Below are 22,102 nucleotides of genomic sequence, written 5' to 3'. Positions count from 1 at the left end.
AATGAAATACTTACAAATGATTTTTTTTTTTTTTTTGTCTTTTTTAGTTGTATTTACGGTTAATAATTATTACTCAAATGAGTTTTTGATTCTCAGCTTAATGTATGTCGAATTTATCAAAAACGTTAACTGGCCTTAAAGTTTTTACTCACATTGTACACTTTCGCTTGTTGATAACAAACTGCTTATTGAAAAAAAAACATCATCAGTTAGGTTTTATGATGTCGACAAAATCGCAATCTAGCGAATTTTCGCTATCCTACATAGAAAAATGAGGGGATTAATGTTATTGGTCGACATGGTCTCATTTGCCCCACTCACCTAACAATTTTAGCTGTTTATTATGTTATCTATTCCATGCCATATTTCTACACATTACGGGGAGTGTGGGGTTGTGGGGTCTATATTTCTACAGTCAGAAAAGCCTTACGAGTCAAAAGCAATAACTCGGATTTGTACTCGTGTTTTTTTTTTTTTTTTTGCCAAATGCGTTGATACGTTGATTTTGCATTCTTTATTAATGAATTATTTTATGTTTAAATACTTTTTGAAAATTGTGGATATACCTAGGAAAAGATTCAATTATAAACTAAATCTTGCTTTGCGTTGAAATTTGTATGAATTTCATCAGCAAAAAAGAATATAAGCAAAACAATTCATCCAGTTAAATTTTATTTTTGAAATGCAGTAATTTTAACCTTGCCGAAACAAATGATTCACCATAGTATAATTGAAAATGAAAACAAATAGTTGCATTATTCCTACAAAAGGGGTGCGGGGGATAGAGAACGATTTGTCTACAAAACAAATGGATACATCACCCGAGCTTAACTTGAAAAAAAGTCAGATCATTTCTTTTAAACCAAACTTCAAGCATGTTTAGATTTGCTATTCTTTAACTAAACATCTTTTACTATTAAGCGCTATCTGCAACCTTTAAATAATAAATTAACCATCTGAAACACAGTATATAGTGTCAACAGAGGTAAGTTTTCCAAACAACTTCACAGAAAAAAATGTGTATATTCCAGAAGTCATTTGCAATTTTAGTATTAACAGAAGCGTAGCTTTCTCAGGTCAAGCAAATAAATGAACACCAAAGGTCACATCGCCCCATGAGGAAAAATTGCATTGGGATAGAGCTGCTACTGTAAGCAAGCTCACCGGAAATCAGCACCCGGAGGAAATTGGCTTTCATTTGGTTAAATTATTTCTGTTTATGATTTTTCTCTTCAATTGTCAAGTGTGCTCAGGCCTGAAACAATGATTAATTAATCATTTATGCGTTGTAAAATGTGAAGAAAGCGCTTTATAGGATGGACGAACCGTGACGATAACGTATTTATGGTTCTCATAATGAATAGTTGGAAATTAACAAAAATAGGGTTTACTGTTTTTGGGAGCATTCAATTCTTTTATTCTTAATAATGAGATAAAGTTGCATCCTTCAAAAACTCATACTTTTTGCAGTTTTGTAAATAATGAAAATGTATAATAAGTGTCTTAACATGCTAGATTAATTGTGTGTAGCCCAGTGACTTTTTACCTTTTCAATCTGCACTTAATCCAAGTCAACTTTCATTTGAAACTTTATTGATTCACAAGAAAATGTATGCGGCAAACTACACTATATAACCAAAAGTATATGAACACCTTCAAAAGCTAACATTTCTTCGAATTGTTTGAGAAATTCTAGACTTATTGTTCTATACCTTTTATCACAAAAAGAGTATACATCAGTTCACACTTTCCCGCTGAAAATTCAATCCCGCATAAATTTAGGGGACAAAAAATTGAGGAAACAAAAAAGTTTTTGGATCGTAGTGCATCGTAAATATCTGGAAATAAGCGGTTAATTTCAAATTAGTTTACTTACTATGTACAAATATTCTGTGGATTTTCATAAAAATGTCACTTATATTCTCGAGGTTATAAGCATTTTTTTTTAAATACCGAATTCCTTAGAAAGTTTCAGACTCAAAACAAGCGGAATATTTCGTTAAACATTATGAAACATTAACAAAACGTGACAGATATTAAGAGAATTATTACAGTAAAATTTAAAATAAAATTATTGAAAACTTGATCAAATATGGAGATTTAAAGCAGTTAATTCTTCACTACATAAGTGTGAATATTAAAAATTTATAATTTACAGAATTTTGCAACTAGGTGTAAGTGGCAGCTTGTAGTAAATTACAGTTGAGTACCTTAAAAATTTAGAGAGATATCAGCTATCTAATGAGTTGTATTTTAATGATTTTCGATTAAACAGTAGGGAGTGTTCACAAACATGTATTTTTATCACAAATAGACCAGGGCAAAAGCGCTCAAAAACAGCAAAAAGTGAAATAAATTAAATACAGGATTCTGACACCGTGAAAGGGTATTAAATCTTGTATAAATAAAGGGAAAAATTCGTGCTTAAGCGAATTCGTTGGGTAAGGGTGAAGGGGATGGATTTTAGGGGTTGAAAAAATTTTTTTCATTTACGGCAAAACTATTGGTTTTATCAAAAAAAGATAAGTGTAAAAACTGTAGATAATAAAAAAACCTAAAACTTTTACTGCTAAATTTATTTAAAAAAAATACGAACTTCACGGAGAAAAATTTTAAAAAAACGATTTTTCGGTTTTTGATTTTTTTTTCTATTACAAAAATAGTTCGAATAGCATGAAATTTGGTGGAAAGTTTGCTTTTAGGGTATTGAATAAACAGGAATATTTTTGAAAATAATATTAATTTTTTGATTTTATTTTAATTTTTAATCGAAAAACAGACGTAATATTCAATCAAATTTTTCTACGTTAAAACCTTAGTTAATTCAACTTTAGGAGTAGTCTTTTCATTTGTTGAAAGGTCAACTTTCATATGGTGAAAAAAAAATGTGTCTGTGGAAAAATTATTCTGAAAATGGAAAAAACCAAAATATGTCCTTTTTCGATTTTTATTTTTCCATTATTTTTTATATTTCCTTTTGCAAATCATACAGTATGTCAATATACAACACACAATCTATTTATAAACATTCTGCAAAGTATTAAGGATTAGTAAACTATATATTTTGATGTGTAATTTTCAGTAAAAATTTGTTTATTAAAAAAATAAATTATTCATAATAATTGATAAATATACAAAAATTGAATATTGTAAATGAGTTTAAAAAAATTAAGCATAAAACATTAAAAATTAATAAACATCGTCCAAATATTACCGTTCCATACATTACAAAATTGATACTACTGTTGCTAAATTAAAAAACATTATGAATTAATATTTGTCCTTCTTTTTGATGGATTTTTTTTCATAAGTTTCATCTTCACCTTCAATATTATTTTCAGTTTCTTTGAGATCACCAACCTCTTCATTTGCTTCCTCTTCATTTACTTCCTCTTCCTGCACTTCCTCTTGCTGTATATTGCTCACTGCTATATCTTCTATTAATTCTGATTCGAAATCCTCAAAAGACTTTTTCTAGATTATTGCAGTGCTCGTGACCATGACAATTTAAGCACAGATTTGTACATTTCAATCCGTGTTTCTTGCAGCCGCAATTACCTTTGTCGCAAAGGCCGTTGCAACTGCAAGAAATTGATTGCAATAGTTTCTCTGGAATTAACTCAACATCAGACAATTTTGGAATTCTGCCATTCTGATGGTTTTTCCAGCCCCAGTCAGTCGCTGTTAGTTTGTTACCGAGCCAAATTTGCAATTCATAGTAAGAAAGGTAGCAATGCTGCTTTCCTGCGTCTTCCGTCGGTGGCAATTTTTCCAATGAAAAAGATTTTTGTATGATAACCTCTTCATATTTAAAAAATCTTAATTCATTGAACGAATTATGTGTTTTTTTTTTTTTGGATTTGTATAAACTTCCTATTAACTCTAAGCCATTTTTTACCAATAATTAGCCGATCTCCACCCATTTTTGCTCGTAACGAACAAATCCTGTAATAATACAACAACAAAAAATTTCAACTTTTTACTCTAATTTCACGCGTTTTTTTTTTTTTAATTGAAAACATTAATTTCATTTAAATAATTTTTTTTACAAAGAATGAAAAATAAATTTAAAATGAATAGAACTGTAGAAAATTTGATTTCAATTACTTTGCAATATTTTTATTACTCTACTAATATAATTGTTAAAAAAATAATAATAAATAAATAAACAAAGCAATTGATGATTAAATCGCCAGTATTAACTTTCATTTTAATAACTCGTTTCAATTTGTTTTGGTTAGTTCGTTTAATACGACGATAGTTTAAAGTAAGTTATATTTCATTGCATAGATAAAATTTAATTGTTCAATGTTACCTTAATATAATTAAACGAAAAACAATCCGCACTTGCACAAACTTTATTCAGTAACCTTCAACACAATATTTTAAACGCCACGTGGTTTCCAAAATAAAATGATGCTACTCACAAGACTGTTCTTTTGAGACTGTTTAACGGTTTCGGCAGCTGCTCCGAAAAGAGTCGACTCCGCCCCTGACCGCCCCCCCCTCAGTCCTTTGTAGAAGTCTGCTTTGAGAAATGTGTACCTATTATACCTTTCAAAAAAACAGATTCTCGAGATTTTTGAAAATTTCCATTGAGAAGAAAAATTTTAAGTTAATAATCTTCAACTAAAAAAATAATGAAAAAATGAAAATCGAAAAAGGACATTATTTAGTTTTTTCCATTTTCTGAATAATTTTTCCACAGAAACATTTTTTTTCACCATAGGGAAAGTTCTTTCAACGAATAAAAAGACCACTACTAAAGTTGAATTAACTTAGGTTTTAACGTAGAAAATTTGATTGAATATTAGGTCTGTTTTTCGATTGAAAATTAAAATAAAATAAAAAAAATTAATATTTTTTTCAAAAAAATTTCGGTTTATTTAAGACACTAAAAGCAAACTTTTCACCAAATTTCATGCAATTCGAACAATTTTTGTAATAGAAAAAATCAAAATCCGAAAAATCTTTTTTTTTTCTGTGAAGTTCGTATTTTTCTAAATAAATTTAAATGTAAAAGTTTTAGGTTTTTTTATTATCTACAACTTTTACATTCAACTTTTTTTTTGATAAAACCAATAGTTTTGCCGTAAATGAAAAAAAAAACGACCCCTAAAATCCACCCCTTCACCCTTACCCAACGAATTCGCTTAAGCACGAATTTTTCCCTTTTTTATACAAGATTTAATACCCTTCACGGTGTCAGAATTCTGTATTTAATTTTTCTGTGATTTTAAATTATCTGCCCTGGTCTAAAATTACAGCGTGGCAACACTAAAGGTTGGAAGCTAGTGTTGCCAATTTTCAAATCGATAACTACTGAAATACAACTCATTAGACCGCCGATATCCTTTTAAGTACTTATAATATTCAACTGAATATACTTATTCATTTATTTATTTATTAGTTGCCATTTGTACTTGGCTGCGAAATTTTGAAAGTTATAAATTGCTATGTTTCGCGCATTACGCAGTGCAAATTTAATGTTTTCAATATTCATATTTTATCCAATTTTCAATATTGTTATTTTAAATTTCAATGTAACTTTTCTCTTGTACGCTATCATGTTTTCTGAAAGTTAGGTAAAGTTTGACAGAAAACTCGTGATGAGCGAGGGAAATTTATTTTTGAAAGAAATGCTTATATCTTCATGAATCTAACACTTTTACGAAAATTCATAGAAAAACAGTAGGGTAGATCGGGGCACGTTTACGCATTGGGTACGTTTACGCAGAGCCCTTTTTCAAAAACAAGTTATAACTGGAGAGCCAACAGTCATAGCAGATTGATGCTGCTGCCTAGCAAATATTCTCACAAGTTTTTGAGCATCAGTCGAGCTTTGGTTTAGCATGCGGACAGGAAAATTTGTTTTCTACCAAGCCGAGTAAATTTTATGATGAACGTTTTGAAGCGTACTGTGAATGAATAATACTTTGCTAAAAACAAATAAACACATAAAAATTGCAGAAATTTACACTATTTTGAGAATTGTATTTGTATGGACAGAAAAGTTATTAAATTTTTTTGCACAGAAAAAGAAAAATCCAAACTTGCCGACGGGACGCGTTTACGCATGTTCTTACTGTGTCTTACTATTGTCTTACTTCTAAACGGGCCTCGGAAGCTTTTTTCGCTCTGTACTGTTTCAAACCTTTAGTATTTTCAGGTTATTTAATTTTAAAAATAACCATTCATTTTTAATTAAGAAAAAGATTCGTATCTTACAGCTTGCAATCATAGAGTGATGTCTTCATACTTGTTCAGCTATAACTTTATACACTATTCAAATTCTGATACATTTTCTTTATTTTAAAGATGGTAAGACATTACGTTCAAATAGAACCACGTTAGATGTCAAAACGATGAAAAGGCTTATCAATAATCCAAGTACTTTTTTCAGTAAGCCTTCCACATCATTGCATATGGACTACCCCAACTGAGACCATTTGAAAAAGTAGGATCAACGCTTAGGACCAGGAAAAGAAAAAAAAGAGGATGCTCACATTCCTAACTGATACTCCGATTAAAGAAGTCCTCAAATACGAGCAGTTAGAAGCTACAAAGAAAAGTAACAAAATGGGCAGAACAAAACAAAAAGGAGAAATTACTTTAAAATTTACAAGTTTCTATTGAAGCAGAAATAGAATATATCAAAGAAAAGAGTATGAAACTGAAACCTGCGACAGGGAAACGTTGGTACACTCTGTAAAAAGGAAATTAATGAACGAGTCTGTTTACAAAATAGAGAATTGCGCTTGCATCTATTATTTGAAAGAACACAAACAATCGAAAAAAGGACAAGACATGGTTCAACGTCTTAGATTTCAAAACGCAGTCCCATGACAAGTATGCGAAAAGAAATACTTTATTTGTTTTAGTAAAATCTAACAGTGATGAAGAAGATGACTAAATAGTTTTTGTTTTTAATTAGCAATAAGTCCTATGATTTTAGTTTAGCCTATAAAATGATCCTTAATTAATTATTTGTGATTTTTCTTATTTTTAAAGTGTTTTATGATAAATAAAATATTTAAATTTGGTTAAATATCTATTTCACTTACTATTTGGTGTTATTTTTAATATGCGTGAACGTATCCTACTCGATGCACCGACTTGGACTCAAAAAAAAATTTTTTTAACGGTTAAAAACACAAGCTGGGCAATAACTAAATATACAAATTTTGACTTTATTAAATGCTTCATAAAACCACAATGTTTAAACTTTCCTAGGTTCAAACATAAAAATTAGAAAATTCATTGAAAAAAAATCCCTGTAAATGTGCCCCGGTCTACCCTGCATGGTAAATAAACTAATTTCTGAATTTTACAGTTTATTCCAGGCTATTTCCAGCCATTTACCAGGAAGATGGGTCAAAAACTTTTTCTAATTCTTCAATTTGTTTTTGGTTCCCTAAATCTCTGCGTGTCGGAGGCAAAGGTGGTTTCGGACACGTAATCCAGGGGGGAAATAGCGTTTAAAAATTATGTTTATTGAGTTGTTTGCAAAAATTAAACTAAAATGGGATTAAAAAATGAGTATCAAATAATTACTTTAATTAATTAATTAGTTCTTTAATGTTTGATAATTAATTTATATTACACCAGAATTATTCATCAGGGAAAAATGATATTTTTATATAAGATGTCTATCACTATCACATGACTATCCGACTCAACAAAATAAGAGGACTGCTTTCAATAATACGGTCTATAATATATCATACAGTGTTTATTACATGTTTACAATTACAAATGCATGCGATGGGGGTTTTTAGAATAATTTTCGGGGATAGAAGAAAAGAATCACAATTAATCTACAATAGCCACCTCAAAAAATAAATTGATATTCTTAAAGGCTACAAATGCATTAACTAGTTGGTAAAATATTTTGCACCAAAATATACAAAAACTTTATGCATTAATTTATGAAAAATCTACAAAAATCAAGCGTTTAATCAAAAGTATATTCGATTAAAAATGATAGTTTTAATCACGTAAATCAGTTACGTCTCTTATTTAAGTTTTAAAAATGTCTCTCTCTCTCTCTCTCTCCATTTTTTTGAAAATGTTATTCGTAATGAGGATCATCAACATTCCGCAATGGACCAAGATGTAAAAAAATTAGGACTTCTTTGGAAAAAAAATAAAAATTGATTTTAAAAAATTTTAATCAGATATCAGACATCCTTTATTTAGGTCGGATGTTTTTGATTTTTTAAAGAAGACTTAAAATAGCTGCTTTGATCCCCCACCCTTTTGATGTACCAGCCGTCTATGCAGGCGGTTTAAAAAATTTAAATTTTCAAGCTGATTAAGAGTATTTGATTGGATAAAAATGGTCAAGTGAGGATAAAAACGTATGGACAGAATAAAACGAATAGGATAAAAAAAGTATGGAAAATAAACTTTAGGAAGGAAGGTTTTACTGACTAATTAAATGGCAACATTATTGTGATTCGGAATCTAAAAAGTATGTGTCCAAACATTTTGCGAGAGGATTTGTCCCGACGGTTTCCACCCTGTCTACAGCCTTGCGTCTGCAGTTATCCTCGTATACTATATAATAGCGAATTATAGAGTGACACTCCTGACGTCATCAACAATGAAACTCGCTCCATGGCGTGATAATTTGATAATATTTTTTTTATAAAGTTTGGCATGCAGGGAAATGCTTTATTTTGACGGGGCTGAACTGGCTCCGGTATTATAACTTTTTACTGGTAAAACTGTCATTTTAGGAGAATGAAAAAGTGGTCAACAATGAATGCTGGCTATTACTGGAATTAAGGGTTGATACACTGGAGTTGAGGTTTAAATTTCAACTATCAAAATATCACCAAACCGGCAATTGCTTCCTTTAAATGTAGAAGCAATTTTCACCCGTCATACCTTGACGGGTGATTTTCTAGTTCATTAACAATACCTAAAGCCAAGGAGCATAATTTTATACGCGGCTAGTACATCGTGCTTAAAAAGTAAGTTCATTAACGTTTTTTAAGGGATCTGCCTGCCTTAAAATGACCATTTTTATCAAGAAATATTTTTTAAATATTTCTAGAGAATATATTTTTGGGACTGCAAAAATGTTTAAATTTTGTTTTTAAGATGATTAGAAACGAAGTTAGAGCTAATTAAGTACACCGTATAAGTAATATCGTAAGAACCGGAAATCGATCTTAAAAACCCCAAAGAATCAAAAACCAGGAAAAAAGAAAAGCTTTAAGAAAAGTATACATGTTGACAAATATAGTCAAAGAACTCATAAGCATACATTGAAAATTTTAGCCTCAAAAATTGTAAAAAACATTCGTATTTAAAATAAGAGAAATCTTTAAATGCGTTTTCTGTAAACTATTTTTTTCGATAATTTCATTTACGACAAATCTCATAACTTGAAGAGTTTTAATATGATTTTTTGAAATAATGTTTCTCAGATTGCTAGCTATGTTTTGAACTATAATCTAAGCTATATGTCAGTATTTTAAAATTTTACGGGCATTTAACCGTGAAATATTGTGGGGTTTTCGGAAGAAAATATGCAAATTTCAATAAAATTGCTATATTTTTCTTATTTTTGGGGCTGGTATGAACTTTTCAGTTCAGAACAAAGTTAAGTAATATAGCAACTTACATTAGAAAGGATCTTTAAATATATGGAGCTGAAATGAATTTAGAGTGGTTTGCATGAACTGCAAAAGTACCTTCATTTTCGCTCAAATTTTACATCTTTGAAAAAAAATTATGAAAAAATAATTTGTGTTTTTTTTTTTTTTTTTCCAACTTTGAATCAATTTTCCAATCTTCAGGTTTTATTCGGGTATATCTGGAGCCATTTTGAAGTCTTCTTTCGCAGTATCAAATTCTATAAAAGATTTTTATAAGTTATTTACTTTTGATCTTTCTGAAGTATTGTTTTCGGTTAGACTTATGTAGGGGAATGTGCGGCAAAGTGAAATAGTGAAATATTTAATCTGCTTATAGTTCCATCAATCTGGTAATATTTTAGTTATGTAGTGGCACATGTAGTCTATTCCAGTCAGGAAAAAAATTAAAGCGTATGACAACATAGGCTTCTTTCAAAAATTGAGACTCATATTGTAACATTTTGTTGTAAGTCAAAAATTATTTTGATGTTCTTCAATGATAAAGTTATTGTTATTAACATTTAAAATATTAATTGGGACCTTTTAACATTCAGTACAGTATCTAATTAGTTAACATTAAGCTGATTTGTATTTTGAATATTTTGTACAAATTTCATGCGAGGCAAAGTGAAATAGATTATTTCGTTTACTCACGCAATCATTTACTAAATCTCGCATATATTCATTCATTACGTAATTAATTTAGATTTCTTCATTTAGTAATTCACTAATGTATTCATTTGTTCTCTTATTTTCTATTTTTTCTTCATATATTAATTAATTAATTAAATTATTCATTTATTGATTCATTATCGCTTCATTTATTGATTTAACCGTTTATTTAATGATTTATTTGATCAAAAATGTTTTTTTTGTTATTTTTTATATTTTTATAGATATTTTATTTATCAATTAATTGAATAGAAATATAAAATATTTAATTTTTCACTTTGCCCCATAAAAAAAGTGAAAAGTTTCCTTTTTTTTTTTTTTTTTTTTTTTTAAGGCGCAAACATTAATTATTTTTGTAGACATTTGGACAAAAGGATTTTGCCATTTTTGTTAAATAATTTCTCACGTAAAAACTTGTAGCTTCGAAAAACGCATATACAACTATTATTCCTCATTTCGCGTTCACAACATTTACTATCTTCTCTCTAACACAACCATACTCAAAGCTTAGGCAAAATTAAAACTTTTGAAAAGCCACAAAGTGTTCAGCCTCATTTTAAATTATTTCTGAAAACAGAGAAATGATGAATGAAATGTAAATAATTGCATTTTCGCGGCCTATGCAAGCAAATGTACAGCTATTGCTAAAATTTGTGTCAAACGACAATGAATTCGTCAATGTGCAGCAAATGAGTGGTCTTAGACAATCCCGGCTCAGTGGCGCCACCAGAGGGGGGTCCAGATGTCCCCCCCCCCCAGAATGCTGAGTGGCACGTTTAGTGCTTTTCAAAGCCATTCCTTACTGTTAAAGAGAAAAAAAAGAACACGTCCTGGTAAAACAAATTTATTTTAAAAGGAAAAAATTATAATGTTGGAGGAAAACCTTAATTTCTTTTAAAAAGATGATCGCGTCCTATAAATTTCCCTAATTCCTGTAATCGCGTCTTTAAGGCTTCAATATTTAGAAATTTTTCCTTTCCTAGTACCTTTCCGCACAATACCTTCCGCTGTACCTCTTTTCCCCCAAAAATCAGCCAAGAAAGTCTAAAATTACGTTTTTAAAACTGCAAGTTTCAACAAATTTCCTCTCCCCCTGACCGCCCCCCCCCCTTCCTTCCTTGTCAGATCAAATTTTTTCTTTTTTTATGTGCCCCCTCCCCTCCCCTGCTTAGAACTTTTTTTCTGGTTGCGCCACATGGCTGGCTCTTGTAGTTTTGTCGGCCTAGGTAAAGTTGACCACTGTCGCCCCTTTTTAAATCATTGAGCAATCTAACAAGAAAATAAATCTAAGGAACAAATTTGAGTTTTATTTTTTATTTTTTTCTTTCTTTTGCCGCTTTAAATTTTGCCACCATGAAATTTGTCGTCTCTAAAATCTGCCGCCCTAGGTTGTTTGCACAGGTTGCCTATCACAGGAGCAGGAAAAGGGCTAGAAAATCAATCCTGCGTTTTTGTTATTTTCAAAGGAGTTCAAATTTTGCCTCGCTAAAAATAAAAGAACCTTGCATCAACCTTTCACTAGCCAAAAGTGATCAACGCCATCTGCATTCAGCTTTCGCAGTTAAAACGACACTTCATCGTCGTAATTATTCGCTTTCAGCTCGTAATTATTTTCGGATGAATATCTAAGCTCGAGTCCCTTTAACATAAGGTATAGGATTTTTTTTTCTTTTTCAAGTCTAATGTAATTATTTTATCCGAGATTCCAAACATTTTAAACTGTTATCCTTTAGCCACTCATTGCTCATCGATATCTTATATTCTCTAAAGAACTTGAATTGCTGAAAATTTGAAGCGTTAATGTTTTAAGTCGATAGTGAAATAAACTCTGTTCTTGAATAGGGTGATACACATTAATCAATTATAAATTTAAGAATAAAGCAAACAAAACTTCAAGGTTTATTGTTTTTTTTGCCTCCATCCTAAAAAATTATTTATCTTCGTTTTCTCATATTTTACCAAAATCTAACAACAACATAATTTGTCTACGAAAGCAGAAAACATTTAATCTCAGCACAAAAAATAAGTCAATGTTGCGATTTTTGTTTATGTTTTTTGGCTAAATATGAAAACAATTGAGTCTGTTGAAACACAGAAAAATCTTCAGTTCTTTGTAAAGCATTAGCCAGAAATATTTCTGGGTGCTACTTGTATCGAAAAATTATAAACTGAAGTAAGATTTTTTTTAATTTAAAATTAGTTTATTTTTATTTATTAATTTTGTTTTAAATTTTAAGTATTTTTATTTTGCATGCCCATGTTTATAGCACACAGACTAATAGTGAACATTCTAAAGAAGATAAAATCTCAGTTTAGAAAAATATGCTAATCGTCCGTTTAATCCAAAACAGCACTCATTGTAAAATTATTTTTAAAAAAATGAAAGTATGTAACTTCAAAAAAGTCACATTAGCTATAAAACTAGTGAATGAAAGTTTATTTTTATTATTGATACATGATTTGAATCTCATCTCCAACTCTATGATATTAAATAGCATTTTTTTAAAGTCAATATGTTATCCTAACTGCAGTATTTTTTTAGATTGAGCTGTCTAACATTTGGTATCCAAATGAATACTAAAAAGAATCAGTGAATAAAAGACATACCGAAATGCTCTTTTCAGAGGGAAGTTTAGAATCATGTCCTCCTTCAGCATAAAGTTCAACTTATTAGTTGATGACGATTGACGAATAAATACCTTTGTGCATCGTAACGTTGGTCATTCATTCATTCAACTATCAATAGATGATTCGAGTATCTAAAACTTAAAAATCATGTATCAGTGAATTTACACCGTGTAAAAAGTGAAGCGTAATTTGTATATTAAGTTTACATTTGCAGGAAGTCCTTTTATGAAAATATAGGAACAAATTATCAATTAACACTTTTTAATGCGCTTTTAAAAAATAATAATAAGCCATACAAAACGCTAGCAAAACTTCGATAAGCTTTGAATATTTCATAAACTCACTATAAATGTCGTTGCAAAAGTTTTTGTAGCGAAAATTAACAATCTTCGACAGAATTCAATCAACTCCGACTGCTGAATTGTTTAACATCTTGAAAAATTCCTGAAGATGCCCTTAAAGTGCTGTAATGATTAAACGAAAATACCAACAAAAAGCAAAACTTTTTTTCCCCGAGTTCAGAATTGCAGAAAAAAAAAATTAGGAAACATTTGATACATTTTTTATTAAAGACTAGCCGCCTGCGGCGACCAGCTGGTTCGCCTTCTTACGCCATTCGCCTTTTATGCAAGCAGCCACATACGGCGGGCTGTTTGGCTAACTTTACCTTTTTACTTAGCGTTTTGCCGCCTTCGGCGGCTGTGTAAATAAATTTGGCAGCAGTATTAATCAATCCATCTCTATCTTTTTTTGTGCAATTCACATTTTTATGCCAAGATTGCCGCCTTCGGCGGCTATCTACCTTGACGATCCACCTCTATTTATTTTAACCTGCCCGCCCATTTCATAATAAAAACAAAGATCACTCAAAAAAACCGCTTTTTTTTATTTAAGTTGAGCAAAAAAAAAAGTTTTCTCCAAAATTCCCCGTAGTGTGTAAAAAGTAGCGTTTGACAAAGAAAAAGAAAATCTCGCTATTTTTATTGAATTAAATGTGCACAACTATGAAATGTTTCTTTTTATAGATACAGCAAAAACGTCCAGCTTGGGGGTGGGGGGGATGGAAAAAGAAATAAATGCAATCCCTAAATAAAACAAAAAAAGGAAACAAAAAAAAAATCAAGCGCTGCCGGAAAAACACGTGGTCATCACGTCATAAAATGTAGAAGTAAGCTATATAGTAAAAAAAAAAAAAATAATAACTGTTTGCGATTAAGATTCTGTCGTAAATATCGAATCGAAATCCAAGTAGTGACGTCACAGGCATAATGGAATGAAGAACCTTTTTTCGACCGATGCGTGAAAAGACATGATGTGTTCAGCTTAAAAAAATTGTACAAAAAAAAACTATTGCTTATTCTTAAAAACTTTTTTCTTCTGAAGAGGGCGAACTGTTTTTTACTATAACCAACTTAAATTTTAGAAATGAGGCTTTGATACTTTTTGCAGGATGATATTAGAAAAAAAATAAAACCCGGGAAAAACTGCAAATTAAAGATTTTTTCAAAAATTCGTAAAAAATACAAAAATTGCTCTGTCTTCAAATTTTTTTCATTCATCATATTTAAAATTAAACTTCTTACATTACAGTACAAAAAATATTTGTGTGGTGCGATTGGTTTCGGGGTCTGTGAGGTAAAAAGTACTAAAAAGTGCAAAAAAACACATAAAACATTAAATAACTTTTTTTCTAATTAAAATATCAAAAATCGAAGCCCGAGGTGCACATCTTCGGCAAAAAACAACACCTGTATACCAAATTTCATCTTTCTAGGCCTTGCCGTTTTCCCGGGAAGCGCGCCACACACACACACACACACACACACATCTTTTTTTATTATATGTATAGATTGATATAAAAGTAACAAAAAACTTCCAAAGAAAACGTAAAATATTGTGCTACCTGATACATTAAATAATTTTCTCTCAAATTTTTCTAACATCAGAACTTTTAAGATTATAAGACAGCAGAATGGTATTTAATTGATTTTTTTGATATTTTTAACTGTGAAACAATGTCTCTTGTCGGAAAGAGAAAATTTATAACTGGAGAATCTTCTTTAGACACCTACAGTTGTGATTGGAAAAAAAGATTTGGAGAAAATTGGCTCACTTGTTGACAATTCTTATTCAATTTCAAAACTCACCGCATCTCTTGTTAAGATAAGACAGTTTTCTTTGTGTTTAGAAACTATTGTTCTTCTTCAAAGCCATGTTTGATTTTGTGACTTGTGCTCTTTTGATTACATGAGAGTGCTTTTCTAAAGAGTTTCAATAAGAAATGCAAAATCGTTAAAAGACTTTCACATTTCATGGAAAAATGATCAAAAAAAAAAAAGAGGTCCAAATGTTCGTCAAAAAAATCCGAACCCTTGAAAAAAATACCATAAACAAAGTTTTTAAAACTACCTAAAAAACATTCCAGAAATGCAAGTGCCATTAAAATCTCTTCCCTTTATATTACTCAAACACTTGATTCTAAAAAAAAAAAATAAATAAATAAATACACGCGTTTTAGTGGGAAAATTTGTTTTAACGGAAATGCGAAACCCTTTATTCTGCTATGTAAGTCGTATCAGCACTTTATATCAGTATTTCATCTTACGTGTATCCTTACCCTTAAGACAAAAAACTATTGTGACAAATACGTAGAAGTCACTTCAATGGTTTTATTTAGTAAGTGAATGAATAATTGAAGGGCAAGACCTAGAAGTGCAAAAATTGATAAATTGTTTGTATTCGTTACATATTTCCTGATATTGTTGTGTTTCACAAAGGATTTTCCCATTAAAAAAAGGGGGGGGGGGGACTTTTACATGATAATCAGGCTTCGTGGAATGAACGCCTTTCCGTTTAACCTTGGCCTTAAACGTTAATAATGTTAGACAAGAAAAACAACACCTTGGTCGAATTTGGAATTTATCTATGTGAAAAATAAACTTATGAACTGAACGTTTTTACACGTTTTGTTTTTCACTAAAACAATTTTTAACACCTAAGTTAACACCTAAGATCAAAAGAAAAGATAACGCAACTTGAAGCATTTTTTATTTACCACGTGACAAGGAAGCATGTTTGATTTTTTTTTTCTTTCATGATAATATAAAACAAAAGAGAACAAACACCACAGAAAAAAAAACTTTCCATTTGTAACCACATCGTTTCTTTTTCATGATTTAAGTGTCAGTAAGGGCTGTGAAAAATGCTATTGAGTAACTCAAAAGTTTTTAAGCTGAAACAATGGCTTGATGGAACTAGCAAAAATATCTACTTTCCGCTAAAGTCGCCGGAACCTGTTGTAAGGTGGTCGCGAAAGGGGGGGAAAATGTGTTGCGCTGATCGTTTATCATAACGACAATTTACTAGGACACTGTGTATTGCATTATTGATCTTATCAATCGGTTCAATGAACTGCAATTATGAACCACAAATCTCTAAGATTCTTTAAATACTCGGTATGCCATTAATTTAGGAAATAAATTAACTGGATTTCTCTGTGTTTTTCATGTACAGTCAATAAGTGATTCTTTGAGGGGGAAAAAAAGCATCAGCTTCAATGAAAGAAGAGGAAAATTAACGATTAGAACTGGTTTAATTAAATAATGCCTTGGAGTAAATATTAAAATGTCACTGCTTACTGGATGATAACGGGTAATATTGGAAAGTTTTAGCCAATCAATAATATGAAAATAAAGCAAAAATGACTGTTTTTCATTGTAAACGAACAAGTAATAATTATGAACTAACTTTCTCCAGCGTTTTCAATACTTTATCTGATCAATAAGTTCAGAAACTCATCGCATAATTACTTTAATGTAAGTCAATACTTTTATACGTCAGAACTCGACTATTTTAGCTAGAACAAGTTATTAGCCTAATTATACGAACTAAATTTAGCTAAAACCTTTAAAAAAAACAGTTTGATAATAATTCAGTGTTGCGTTAAAATAAATTAAATCAAAATGCTTTCGTTATTTCTACGGAAATACCGATAATATAAAGTATAATCAGTAAGAACAAAACCGAAGTTAAGTGCATGCAAAAGATCTTTCATGGATTTTTAAGTTTAGTTATAGTTCCGCTATAATTCAATAAAAGTAGAAAAGTAAAACAACAAAGACAAAATTTTATTACTTGTAAGGAAGCATACGCAGCAGTATTGCGGACGGTATAAAAAACGGGAAAAAAACTTTTAATCTTAGCTTAAAAAACAATGTGGCACATGTTGTAAAATAATAAATCAAGTGTAAAATGAAAAACGTTAAAATATGAATAAAAGTAAAGAGCAATATTTTTTTTTTTACTAACGTTGGCAAAAAAGAGCAAAGAAGCCTTAACCGTAACAATAACACAAAACGATATTTTTTATCTGCGAAAATAAATTATATTTCAGGGAATTAAAATATTGCAGAACTCATTTTTTTTACTCTTTTGATGCATTAAACACTGATTTCTTTGGCCTTCAATTTTATTCATAAAAAAACTAACGATATTAAATTATCCTTAAATGATTTGGCGAATTATTTTCTTCACTTCTTGTTTTACAGATTTCAACTTAGCAAAAAACAATCCAAGGATAATAAATTATTTAATTTTTAAGTGTGGAAATGAATACATAAAATCCAACACGAAAGAAAGCAATTTTTAGAATGAATCAGAAGTTTTAACTAAACTAAAAAAGGACTAAATTGATTAATTTAATCACCAAACTTAAACAGTCGATTTTCATGAAGCATAATTGTGCGTAAATATCTAGTGAAAACTCGAGAAACATTATCAACGAAAGTGCATTTTGTCAAAATCAATATGACTAGGTACGGTTAGTTGGGGTAAAGAGATGTAACGGATGCGCGGAGCTCAAAATGGTAATTTTTTAAAACAAATGTTTTCCTGAGTGAAGTCTAGGTAACATATAGAAGACATTTTTGAGCTCTGCGCGTTTTCAAACAATTGTGTATACGTCATCATCGTTTGAAGATAACACTAAAAAAAAGTTTTTTTTTTCAGGTTTTAGTAATTCTACTTTTTACTCCCTAGTAGGTCTACAAATGTGAAGTAACAGGCTTCAACTAATTCAACTTGTTATGTGGAAGATTACTGAAAAAAACATTTATTAATGAATTTCATCTACCCTATAAATATTGTACTCTGTCTCGTAACTTAATTTTTGTGTGATTTTTCTTTTTCCAATGATTTCAGATTACATTTAGAGATTCAGTGGGTCGCATGCGGCCTTGATGCCGCCGATTGACTTTTGTTGGTGTAGAACATCTTAAGCTTCTAAATTAATTCTGCCGTGCTAATCACAGATGTGGTGTCTGCACATTTTATCAAAATTTAGTTATTGTCACCGGGTAGTCATTCGTAATTTCGTTTACCCAAATCTCAAGTTTTTTGGCGATTTGTAAACGCGAAATATTAATGCTTTAGGGGAAAAAAGTGGTATCTGCACATTTTGCTTAGTTTTGCTACGGCATTTTGAACCCGTAAGTGACAAATACTAAGCCTTTAAAGTGGTATCTGCGCAGTTACCCGTTTTTTTCCTTGGTAATTATGTAGATACAACTTTTATACCTTAGTAAAGCAGCATATTTAATAACGTAGCAGTTTATTGTAACAGACCTACTTAAGTATAATTTACCTATTAACTGAGTATAGTTGATAAGGTCAATAATAAAAAACTAATACATACAACTTTCTACAGATGTCCAAGTAAATATTCAGCTTTTTCTATTTAAATTTTTATTCAAAATGCAAATTTTTAAAAATGAAATGCATGCAAAATATTCATATCTAATTTTTTTCTGCAAAAAGAAAAGCATTTTATTCTACGGCCAATTATATTTTTTGTTTAAGTATAGTCTGATGTCAAAATTATGTTCATGCTCGATAAAAATGAATCTAGAAAATAACACATTATAAATGATAGTATAAAAAATTCAACACATTCTTTGAATATAGAGAACAGAAATTTTGAAAATGGTTCTTTTTAGAAGGCAAATTCTGATAGATTTGTTTTAACAAAATAAAGCGACAGCTAAGTTCAAGTAAAGCAGATGTTTTTCAGTATCGTTTAATAATACATTGAGCACGTTTTTACTAAGCTATTTTGGTCGTATCTGTGCTGATACCCTTAAACATGACTAGTAATAGTCACTTACGGTGAAATTAACGTAGTAGATAAAAGCGTTATTGAAGAGAAAAATTGACTTAACTACATTCATTTTTTTTAAATAAAGACTTTTACGAAAAACACGCTCAAGTTTTTTCGAAACGACTACCACGAGTTGAATGTTTAATAAAGTGACCAATCAAAGAAACGAGTTGTAAAATATTAATCATCAATTTCTCTTTTTGAGCTCGACTGTAGATACCACATTTGTGCTTAGCACTGCAGAATTGTGTATTATGTACCTGCTTCAACCCTCAATCACTCTCATCTACAATCCCTCATGATGGGGGATTATTTAGAGCTTTTCCACTTACCGTCTAGTCTCTGGTAAAAGGAAACACTATTCCATTCCCTTACAAACAGTCATGCACTAAAAACAACAATTTCTAAAATGACGAAAAAGTACTGAAATTTAAACATATCGCAGAGTAAAAAATCGCTCCGACTATGTGGTATTCAAACTTGAAACATTCAAATACTCATTAAACACTCAAATCAGCATAAACTCATTTTTGAGTTATTTGTTCTCATTCTTGAATATGTAATAATTTCAAAATTGAGTATTGACCGAGATATGTACTCATTTTTGAGTAAGAAACAATTCAGAAACACTATTTGAAAACATGGGAAGTCATATTTAACGCAAAAGGTTTCAAGAAAACTTGAACGCATGAATATACTCATTTTTGAAAACTTCATTTTTCTTAAAAGCATAAAGTCAAGTTTTCCGTGACGTTACTCTGAGAGAGAAAGTAGTCTTTGACACAATGCAAAATATTGTACGTCTCAATTCAGCCAAAAGAAAGGGAAATGATTTGAAGTTGGAAACATTGAAATTCTGCTTTATTTTACTCCAACGACCCTAGCTCTCAGTAAACAACCAAGTTTTCATAAAAAATACTTTTGTAGTTCATACTACGTGGTACTTTCATGCAGTTTTACAACCCACTTTAATGGTTTAATGTGAAACGATCATTTTTGTATGCACGGTTTTCAATAATTAATCTCATTATGTAAGAAAAAATTAATGTATTTTATCCGTTTTAGCTTGCGTCATTTTTTGGCCTCATGTGGTACCAAAACAGGATTTTTGAGAACTACTGTCATTTCATATCAATATGCTGTCAACTTGAGCTAACTGCCTTTCTTTGTCTCTTTCGATTTCATTGCTTCTGTGTTACCGTCGAATTGAATGAGTTTGTGACAGCAGGGGTTTTTGTTTTGCCAAATAGATTGTGTTACAGCCATGTAACTACACTCCTGTTTGTGAAAATTGCAACACATGAAGGAAGCATCATATTTGAATGAAATTTAATACACAGTTGAGTGGTAATAGTACAAATAAATGATTACATTTTTCAAACTAAACAAACAATAAAAAAAATAGAAATTAGTATTTTGTGTTGCCACCACGCGCCGCAATAAGGGCTGCTACACGACTCGGCATGGACTGAAACAAAGTTTGAATATCTGCCTGCGGAAGAGTATTCCATATTGTTTGTATGCGCAACCAAAGTTCGTCTGTCGAAGCAACAGGGCGAGGATCACGAGCGAGACGCCGCCCAACGAAATCCCACACATTGTGATCGTCCATGATATGCTATGGCACCCCAGACCATAACTCCGGGTGTTCGTTCACTGTGGCGTTCGATAATGCACTCCGGAATGTGCCGTTCACCGGCATAGCACCTGTCACGAATTCGGCCATCATGATGCCACAAATTGAAGCGGGATTCGTCAGAAAAGACGACCTGCTGCCAATCAGCACGCCAGCTCCTATGCACATTGGCCCATTGTAGCGGCAGGCGGTGATGGTTTTGCATGAGAGGAATCCTGTATAAAGAAATCCTTGCGCTCAGCCCACGCTGCAGCAGACGTCTCCGAAGTGATGAAGCACACAATGACACACCTGTAGCTGTTGACCACTGTGCTTCCAATTGCCTAGCAGAAGCTGTGCGGTCCGTCAGTGCCATACGCACCAGGTGGTCTGTCATCGCGAGTTGACGTCACATTTCGGGGGTCCACTCCCAGATTTCCGAGCTATCCGACCCTCGTCCGTCCACTGCTTCCAAACACACATGATTGTGCTGCTGTTACGCTGCACACGAGCGACTATAGCACGATAAGATAATCCAGCTTTACGAATGCCGACGATTCTGCCCCGTTCAAACTCCGAAATTTGCTCAAATTTCGCTTTCTTTCGTCGAAGAGGCATAGTAAAGATTTCAGTTAACGTTTACTCTAGCATATAACCACCGATAATCATACACGCCTCGCTACAGCCGTCTATTTATATTCGGTTCGATCCGCCGTTCAGAGGGCGCTGCTCAGCATACGCATGCGCTACCAGTCTGCAATTCTAATCATTTGCATATCATGCTTTACTCTACATTTCCTGCAATTTTCAGCTCACTCGCGTAAGACCTTCGTGGTATTGCAATTTTCACAAACAGGAGTGTATAAGAGATGGGATGATGTTTTTATAACAAATAGTATGTTTGAATTGAGATCATTCGTGTAACTTAATTTAACCTGTAGTGGGCTCGGATCATTTGAGCTGTGACCTTGACAATGTTTACCTCTTTTTGGAGCAATAGGGAGTGTAATTGGCGCTGAGTTGGGATGGATTACTTTGTAGTAATTCTACAAGCGCATTCCAACTCAAATCCGCAACAATAACACGTCCCTTTTAAACTAAACTCCCCCAAAAAGGTAAATATTTTCGAGGTCATAGTTCAACTTACCAGAGCCGCACTATATTTGTATCGACATTGGCACAAATGATGTGACATAATCTCATCCCGGCTGTCACAAACTCACTCCATTCAACGGAATAAACTTCGTGTAATTTTTCTACGCCCACATAAGCTTTCAGGCATAAAGTAACAAAGCTTTGAAACTTCAGCTAGAACTTCTGCTTTAAATCGAATTTATTATGTGTAAAAATACAAACTAATTTCGAAAACACAATATTGATGAGTAA

At 31.4% G+C, this 22,102-nt stretch overlaps 1 protein-coding gene across 1 annotated transcript in view; it reads left to right on the top strand.

Moving 5' to 3' along the window:
* LOC129218997 (uncharacterized) overlaps positions 1 to 22,102 on the top strand; it is an 82,545-nt gene that overhangs the window by 4,997 nt on the left and 55,446 nt on the right. The window lies entirely within an intron of this gene.

This window comes from Uloborus diversus, chromosome 3 (assembly GCF_026930045.1).
Source record: "Uloborus diversus isolate 005 chromosome 3, Udiv.v.3.1, whole genome shotgun sequence".
NCBI lineage: Eukaryota > Metazoa > Arthropoda > Arachnida > Araneae > Uloboridae > Uloborus > Uloborus diversus.
The sequence above is the reverse complement of the archived record's forward strand: the minus strand, read 5'-3'. Positions and strand labels throughout refer to the sequence as shown.